The sequence below is a fragment of the Miniopterus schreibersii genome (assembly GCF_964146895.1).
Source record: "Miniopterus schreibersii genome assembly, chromosome: Y".
NCBI lineage: Eukaryota > Metazoa > Chordata > Mammalia > Chiroptera > Miniopteridae > Miniopterus > Miniopterus schreibersii.
In genome coordinates this window covers 4,091,789-4,101,577 of record NC_138120.1, presented here as the reverse complement: position 1 = coordinate 4,101,577, position 9,789 = coordinate 4,091,789, and positions in this window count along the sequence as shown.

Below are 9,789 nucleotides of genomic sequence, written 5' to 3'. Positions count from 1 at the left end.
GGTAATTTCAACAACCACAAACAATGTTGTGGCAGGATGAGCCCTCATGGTTCTGGTTATGACTGCAGGACATACCTCAGCAATACCCATCAGGGAGCTTCAGAAAAAAATAATATATTACTTGGAATTTCTGGAGGGTAAAGAATATACCTGGAACTGTACTTAAAGAAAACAGGTAGAGAGATCAAATGCAGACCTGGAATTATGCTTTTTTTTGAGATCAAGTATGGGGTACCTAGGGTGAGTTCAGTTTCTATCTGTGAATTTAAAACATAAATAGAAATTGAAGTGTGGGAAAGGAAACAGAGTTACTCAGTGATTCTTTTCTAGGTCACCACGGGCTTTCTGAAATGAGAATGCCATCAGTGGGAAAGCCTGAATCTTCAGTTAGTTGTGTAGCTGTCAATATGTTTACTCCAGATGTATTTGAAATGCATTTCTCAGCAATCAATAGCTTATAATAAAAAAAGTTGATTGTCAGGCGCTTACACTATAATATTGTAATACATATTATATCAAATCAACATTTTAAACTTACACAACGTTATATTTCAATTATTTTTTAGCCTTTTAAAAAGCTATAATTCGTATGAAAAACAACAAAATTTCACTAGTACCCCCTCCTTTTCAATAACTAATCAATGTAGATTGAACTCTCCAAATTAGACATAGATTGCCAGAATAGATTTTTTAAATGATGCAAATATATTCTGTATACAAGACACTCACTTTAGGTTGAAAGATACAAGTAGATTGAAATTGGAAAGATGGGGATTGATTTTCATGCAAACAGTAACCAAAAGAGGGGTATGGGTACCTATCCTAATACCAGGCAAGACAGACTCTGTTTCAAACAGGGTTATAAGAAACAAAGAAAGATATTATATATTGATTAAAAGTTTAATAAGTAAAAGGATACACCAAGTACCAATATGTATTCATCCAATAAAACAGCAGTAAAATATATGAAGCAAAAACATTACAAATTGAACAGATAAATCATTTCACAACAATGTTAGAGCCATTTATGAAAAATGCTCTCTCAATAATGGATAGATTCAGATATAAGATATGTAAAGAAGTAGAGTATTTTAAACAACTGTATCTAAAAGAATTATACAGAACACTCTTTCCAACAAGAACAACATACACATTCTTTTCTAGTGCATACAAAACATTTTTCAGGTAATCCAGGAGACAAATGAAGTCTCAATTGATTTTAAAAGGTAGATATCATACAAAGTATGTTCTCCAACCAAGATGGAAAGTTAGAATTAATCACATAAAAAACTGAAAAATTCACATGTTGTTGTAAATTAACCCATTCTAAATGCAATCAATAAATGAAAGAAGAAATCACAAAGGAAATTATAAGATACTTAGAGATGAATGAAAGTAAAGGTACACAATACCACAAATTATGGAATGCAGTAAAAAGAGTCTAAAGAAAAAAAATCATAGCTATAAATGCTTACATTAAAAAAAGATCTCAAGTCAACAATTTAACTTTATAATTGAAACTAGAAAAAAAAACTTAACCCAAAGTTAGCAGAAGGAAAGTATTATTTAAAATTAAAACGTAGGTAAAGAAAATAGAAAATTTTTAAAAAGCAATAGAGAAAAATCAATAAAACCAAATATTGACTCCTTAAAGAGCAACAAAATTGACAAGACTTTCTGTAGATGAATGGAAAGCAAACAGAAATAAAAGTATGAACGTTACTATTGATTCTACACAAATGAAATAAATGAGCCACTGGTTGGTGTGGCTCAGTTGGTGTCCTATACACTAAAAGGTTGTGGATTTGATTCCTGGTGGGGCACATACCTACGTTACGCGTTTGTCCCAATAGGGGTAAGGACAAAAATAACTTATGATCATCTTGATACAGAAAGAACATTTTTAAACTACAGTTTCATAATAATATTCTCAACAAACTAGTAATAAAAAAAACTAATTCATCACTAACAAAAGCCATTTATGAAAACACACACTCAATGAAGAATTAATTTTTTAAATTTAAGATTAGGAACAAGGCAAGGATGCCTTCTTTGCCACTTCTATTAACATAGTACTGCAGTCCTAGTCAGAGAAAGTAAGAAAGAAAAAATGAAAAAGCACCCAAATGGGAAAGAAAAATGTACAATTATATAAGTTTAAAGGTGATATGATCTTGTTCAACAATATAATGATCACACATATACCACACACAAAAAAAATTGTCTTAAACTTAATAAATGAATTGAGAAAAGTAGAATACAAAGTCATACACAAAAATCAGATGCTTTTCTATAAAGTATCAATAAACAATCTGTAAAGGAAATTACTGGGACTACTATATCTATTCCTAACTATACTCAACTAAATAGCCCTCTCCCATTGAGTAAACCTGCTGTACTAATGTAATGATAGGGGTATCTAATCAACAAATATCTGCTATTTTATCTTAATTTAATTTAATTTTTATTGCTGAAAATATTATTGTTCAAAATATTACAGATGTCCCTTTTTCTCCCCATTAACCCCTTCTAGTCCCTCCCCCACACACTACTGTCTGTGTTCTTGGGTTATGCATATATGCATATATATTCTTTGGTTAATCTCTGATACCCACCCACACCCTATCCTCTTCTCTCTGAGATTCATCAGTCTAATCTACGTGTCCATGTCCTTGAATCTATTCTGTTCATCAGTTTATTAAGTTATTTAGATTCCACATTTAAGTGAGATCATTAGATATTTGTCTTCCCCTCACTGGCTTATTTCACTTAGCATAATATCCTCCAGGTCCATCCATACTGTCCCAAAGGGTACAAGATCCTTCTTCTTTACAGCTGCATAGTATACCATGGTGTAAATGTCCCACAGCTTTTTTTTCCCACTCATCTACTGATGGGCACTTGGGCTGTTTCCAGATTTTGCCTATTGTAAACTGCACTATCATGAACATAGGGGTGCCTATATTCTTTCGGATTACTGTTTCAGGATTCTTAGGGTACATTCCTAGAAGTGGGATCACTGGGTCAAAATGAAGCTCCATTTTTAATTTTTGAGGAAATGCATACTGTTTTACATAATGGATTCACAAGTCTGCATTCCCACCAGTGGTGCACTACAGTTCCCTTTTGTCTACATCGTTGCCAGGACATGTCATTTGTTGATTGGTTGATGGAGCCATTCTGACAGGTGTGAAGTGACACCTTATTGTGGTTTTAATTTGCATCTCTCTGATGATTAGCAACACTGAGCATTTTTTTATATGTCTCTTGGCCATCTGTATGTCCTCTTTGGAGAAGTGTCTGTTCAAGTACTCTGCCCTTTTTAAATTGGATCATTGGTCTTCCTCTTATTGAGCTGTATGAGTTCTTCGTACACTTTGGAAATTAGCCCCTTATCATATGCATCCAAGGTAAATATGTTCTCCCACACCAAGAGGTTTCTTTCTATTTTGCTTTGTATTTCTTTTGCTGTGTAGAAGCTTTTTAGTTTGATGCAATCCCTTTTGTTTATTTTTCCTTTAGTTTTAGGAGGTGCATTGGTGAAAATTCCACAATGCAAGATGTCTATGACTTTACTGTTTATGTTTTCTTTAAGGTTTCAAAATTTACATTTAAGAATTTTATCCATTTTGAATTTATTCTTGTGTATAGAGTAAGTTGGTGATCTAGTTTCTCCCTTCCTTCCTTCCTTCCTTCCTTCCTTCCTTCCTTCCTTCCTCACTCAATTTTTTTTTTTTTATTTCCATGTGCCTGTCCAGAGAGTGTCTTTACTCCATTAAATTCTCTTGCCGCCTTTGTCAAATATTAACTGGTCATAATAGTGTGAGTCTATTTTGGGGGTCTCTGTTCTGTTCCATTGATCTATCTGTCTGTTGTTATACCAATACCAGGCTGTTTTGATTACAAAGGCTTTAGAGTACAGTTTGATATCCAGTAAAGTGATCCCTCCAACTCTGTTCTTGTTTCTCAAGGTGGCTGCAGCTATTTGGTGTCTTTTTTGATTCCATATAAATTTTTGAAATATTTGTTCTAGCTCTGTGAAATATGCTGTTGGTATTTTAATAGGAATTGCATTGAATCTATAGAGTGCTTTGGGTAGTATATTCATTTTAAGGATGTTAATTCTTCAAATCCATGAACATGGTATATTTTTCCACTTGTTTATATCTTCCTCTATTTTTGTTTCAATGTCTTGTAGTTTTCTGAGTACGTGTCTTTTACACCCTTGGTTAAGTTTATTCCTAGATATCTAATTTTTTTAGTTGCAATGGTAAGTGTTATTGTTGTTTTAGTTTCTCTTTCTGAGAATTCGTTGTTGGTATATAAAAATGCCATTGATTTTCAGATGTAATTTTGAATCCAGCTACCTTGCCAAATTCATTTATCAAATCTAGGAGTACTTTGGTGGAGTCTTTGGGGTTTTCTATGTACAATATCATGTCACCTGCAAATAATGACAGTTTTACTTCCTCCTTTCCAATTTGGATACCTTTTATGTTTTCTTCCTGTCTGATAGCTGTGTCAAGGACTTCCAGTACTATGTTGAATAAGAGTGGTGAAAGCAAACATTCCTGTCTTGTTCTTGTTTTTAAGGGAAATTATTTTAATTTTTGATCATTGAGTATGATGTTGGCTGTTGGTTTATCATATATGGCTTTTATTATGGTGAGGTATCTTCTTGCCATTCTCACTTTGCTGAATTTTTATTAAAAATGGGTGCTGGATTTTGTTGAATGCTTTTTCTGCATCTACTGATATGATTATACAGTAGTACCTCAGTTTTCTAATGTAATCTGTTCCAGAAGACCATTCAAGTTCTGAAACATTAGAAAACTGAGGTCTCAAGAGCTGACAGGCAGTCCTCAGGATCTTGCTTGCACTCAGAGGAAGCCATGTGGCATGTTCGACTTTCAAGGCATGTTCAAAAACTGGTGGATTTCCTTTTGAGTTTAACGCATTTGTAAATCAAAATGTTCATCAAAGGAGATGTTTGAAAACTGAAGTACCACTGTATGTTATTTGTCCTTCATTTTATTTATGTGGTGTATCACGTTTATTAATTTGCAAACATTATACAAGTCTTGCATCCCTGGAATAAATCCCACTCGGTCATGGTGTATGGACTTTTTAATGTATTGCTGAATCTGCCGGTTTGCTAGTATTTTGTTGAGGATTTTAGCATTTATGTTCATCAGGGATATTGACCTGTAATTTTCTTTCTTTGTAATGTGTTTATCTCATTTTGAGATTAGGATGATGCTGGCCTCATACAAAGGATTTGGGAGTTTTCCCTCCTCCTCTTGAATTTTCTGGAATAGTTTAAAGAGGTTACGTAGGATTTTAGGAGGAAATCAAGTCCGTGGCTGGAGCAGAGGCACTGCTGCTTCTCACAGGGCTGCCATCTTCCTCTCTTGAGTGTTTGTTAATTGTTCCTACAACTCCTGTGTCCTCTCATACCCAGAGGTACCCAGCAATTTATAATCTTCCTAGAGAAAGCTGGCACAATTTTCTTTTGGGCCTAGGGTGTTATCTCTGTCTGGTATACCAAGGTCACTGGGGATCTCCTCAGATCTCATCCAGTTCCCCTGTCTCTTAAAACATCTTTTCTGTATACTTCCTGAGCCCCCTGAAGCCAGGAAATGGAACCATCCTCAACTCCTTCTACACCCTCTAACCATTTTTTTTTGTTATTACTGACTTCCATAAAAGCCTAATGGGTGGCTTAACAGGGAGCCTCCCTTCCCTTAAAGGGGAGGCTGTGTGTCCATTCTAGGTCTCTTAAAGGACCAGGGCTACAGGGAAAACAAAAGGCAGGGCAACAGGTCACTAGCCTAACTACTGAAAGCCTGAGTTATAGGATGAGTTTACCACCCAAGGTGATGGAGGTACTAGGCACCTCTTGTATGAACAGATGCAAAATGGGGACTTCTATTAAGGCTAGATAAGGCTGGGGGCCATCAAGCAGGGAAACCTCACTTAAGGAATGGGCCATACTTATTGTCTGTTTGGAGTTAAGTCCACCTGCCTGAGAACAGAAAGTGAAATGTCACAAGGCCCAGACACCACTGTGACTGTAAGGCTACCAACATACTTGGATGACACCCCAACAACAGGTACTCATGAAGTTAAGGCAACCCACCTGAGCTAGGTAAATCTATCATCACTGTGCCTGGTCATAGACTCCCCTCAGAATATAGGGTAATCATTCTACCTCCTGATAACTCTCATTGACAGGGTAAGCACCCTACTATACCACAGGACAGCCTAAAACAGGCAAGAGACTTGCAGGAACTCTTCTAACACTCAGCTTGTTACTAATCTGTCTTTTCATAGATGGGGCCTAAAAAGACCCCTTTTGCAATGCATACTAACCAACTGGAGGAAATTTGACCCTGAGTCTTTCAGGATAAAGGCTAGTATTTTTTTACAAAATGGCCTGGCTCAAATATAAAGTGGGCAATGGAGAGATTTGGCCAGTCAATGGTACCAATTTCAATATCTTACAGCTAGATGCATTTTGCTGATCCCAAGGAAAAATAGAGGTTCCATATATCCAACTCTCTGTGGCTCTCAGAGTTGACACTAAGTTATGTATTATCTGTAAACTAGAAAAATGTACCCAGATGTAAAAACATTCAAATATGGGAGAACAGATTTGTCAGCCCTTTGCCAACATTTTTTTGGCCACCCAATTATTAAGGTATTAAACACAACTGTCATTTTATAAATGAAGTCTTTAGAGGGTCAGAAGTATGGCTCCAGAAACAATTTAAAGCCCACCAAATCCTTTTATCTTCTCCAAACTGCCCCTATTTAGCTCAAAAGCTAGGCGAATAATGGGCTTTATGAAACCTAATTCCTTCTAGGAGGAGCTTGCATTTCTTTCCTTTTACCTTTGAGATGTAAATACCTGGTCTTCTGTAAGAATTCTTAGCTGGACCATCTTTTAAAATGCTGGTTTCTGAAAGATAATTCATATTAAAAGAAAAACCTTGGCCACTGAGCAAAATAAACATTATTAAATACATAGGTGTTTTGAAATAAGATAAAATATGGAAACATTGATTCCTAGAAAAGTATTAAAATCACCTATTTGGGTTTTTTATTACAGAGAAGCTAGAAAATAGATTTGGAACTCTTAATGAATGTTTTATACTTAAAAATATATCCCTTGAAAGTGTGAGCATGTTTGCCAGTAGAGAAGCCTATGATACTAGAAGTTATAATCTAAAAAATGCTAATTGCTTACTTTTTAGTTCTCCCTAAAAATTAAGCCTTCTAAGAATTTTTCAAAAATTCTAATTAAGTTGGAAAATGGCTCCATGATTTGAGCAATAGAAGGTATAAAGTATAGAGATACATTTTTAACAGTAAAAGGAAGAAAGTGAGTTGTCCTAAGCTGGTTATTTCTGAATGGGTAAGAAGTAAACTGAAGAAACAACAAAAGTTTTGAAACTGAAAAGAATGGGTCCTGGCTGCTTGTTGCTACTTCAGCCAATTAAGCAAAGGCAAGGTTGAATCATATATTAGCATGTATTACAATAATGCCAGCAGTATTGGAGAGCTACAGGATCCATCCACATAAAATCTGTTCTACCCCCATAGCCAGCTGCTTTTATCCTTCTATCCTTGGGTAGAAGGATAAAGATTACATTGGAAAGTGGGCAAAAGGAATAAGAGTTAGGATAATGGTTTACAAGTTACAGAAAATGTGGGCTGAGAGTTGAAAAGGGCTAGAGGGTGGGTTCCTCTGGGACTCTATTGTTTCAGGAATGAGGTTGTTATCTTTTCATGATAAAAGGAGAATGGACTGCACTCCAAGGTCTATTCCCAGGTCCTGGAGTGTACAACTCCCAGCCAGGTTAGAAAGTGCTCTTTCTAATTAGAACAGGACAATCATAATTAACAGTGTATGATTAATATTTCTTATAACTACAGCTAACTATCATGGTTAACAGAGCATGATTAATATTTCTGTCCCTAATATTCCCCACTACTGTATCATCTCACATCTGTGAGATTAGTTTTAGATGAAAAATCTCAACCTTCTAACTGCATTTGCTTTTTGCCTTGAAAGCAGGTTGTGGGGGTGGAATACAGTGAATATAGGCTCTGAAAAGAGAAAACACTGAATGTAACAGCAAGCAATCAGACTGCAAAAAGTGAATGGTTAAAGCAATATATTCAGCAGGGCTCCACAGGTAAGGATCATTGTTGCAGCCCAGTGTTACAGCCATGAGAAGGTCTCTTTAGGTTTGGACCATATTTCTGGGTTGGGTAGCCAGGAGGTTGACTTGGAAAAGTCAAATCCAAAAAATCATTACTTACCTTGGGGATAGTTTCTCTAATTTCTTAAATTTTGTTTTCTATCAATTGACAATTGTCAGAAAGATTAAAACAGCACATTCCTTTGAATTCATCACAACCATGGTTATACCTCAATAGCAAATAATCTACTGCTGCCTGATTCTCTAGGATTGTCTTTGTGACTTGACTCAGCTCTTGATATATCCCAGGTATAGCCCTGGAAGTGGCACTTCAGGGCTTTTACCGTGCTCCAAGCCAATTGGGTCACTCCTACATTAAAGGGGCCTACCACTAATGACAAAACAAAAATGGTTAAAGCAATATATTCAGCAGGGCTCCACAGGTAAAAATCATTGTTGCAGCCCAGTGTTACAGCAGTGAGAAAGTCTCTTTTGGTTTGGGCCATATGATATTTCTGGTGCATAAAGATGGTCCGTTGTTCTAAGGAACAAGACCCCCTGTGCTGTTGGCAGGGATATGAATAAACAGTTACCCCACACATCAGAAACCAACAAGTCGGCAGCTTAGAATATCTATTACTATAAAGGAGAGTGAAATTATTGGAACAATTCATATTGTAGTTACTAGATACTGAAAGACAATAACTAGAACACCTGGTAAAAATCAGACATTCACCACAGGAAGCTACTGCAGCAACTTGTAGAGAAAACATCCCCGCAACCCTTTATCAAACAGTGGGTCCCATCCATTTTTTCTCCAGTTGATCTGTTGTGATTAGTTTTCTGTGTTTTGAGTAGAATTCTGTCTCCTGCTTAGAAGGAATGTAGTAGACCTGTGACAGAAAATCCCTGGAGATGCGGTCCCATCCTATCCTATAATTTTTCCTAGCTAGGCACTTGGGGTTTTTTCACCCTAGTGACCTTCTGTACATGGCCCTTTGTCCTTGTTCTGTTCATGTCTGTCTAACTGCCTACCACATACTCCTTCAAGGATCTTGGCTCTGAAATCTTTCATAGAAAAGGGGCACAGTGTCTCTTCTGTAGCTGCTTCATGGTGATGAGGGATGAAGTTTTTCTTCAGAGTGAAGAGATCCTTGCTCTCTGTCAGAGAGACTGAGGCTTTGGCACAGAGGGGAGTGGCATTGGCATCTAGAGGTGGTTTTCCCTGATTACAAGTAAGGCTCATAACTTGATGAAGACATACTGTGTTACAAATTTTAGTGTTATTGGGGAAGAATTGTGACAAATGGTCTGGAGAAAGGGGAAAAAAAGTTTTACTTCTAATCTTTCCCCATTGAAACACAGTTTTCACTCTAAAATCACCTTTGCCTGGCTGAGCGTGGCTCAGCAGTTGAGCATCAACCTAGGATCCAAGAGATCCCAGGTTCAATTCCAGGTCAGAGCACATGCCCAGGTTGTGGGCTCAATCCTCAGTCGAGGGCATGCAGAAGATCAATGACCCTCTCATCATTGATGTTTCTATCTCTCTCCCTCTCCCTTCCTCTCTCTGAAATCAATAAAG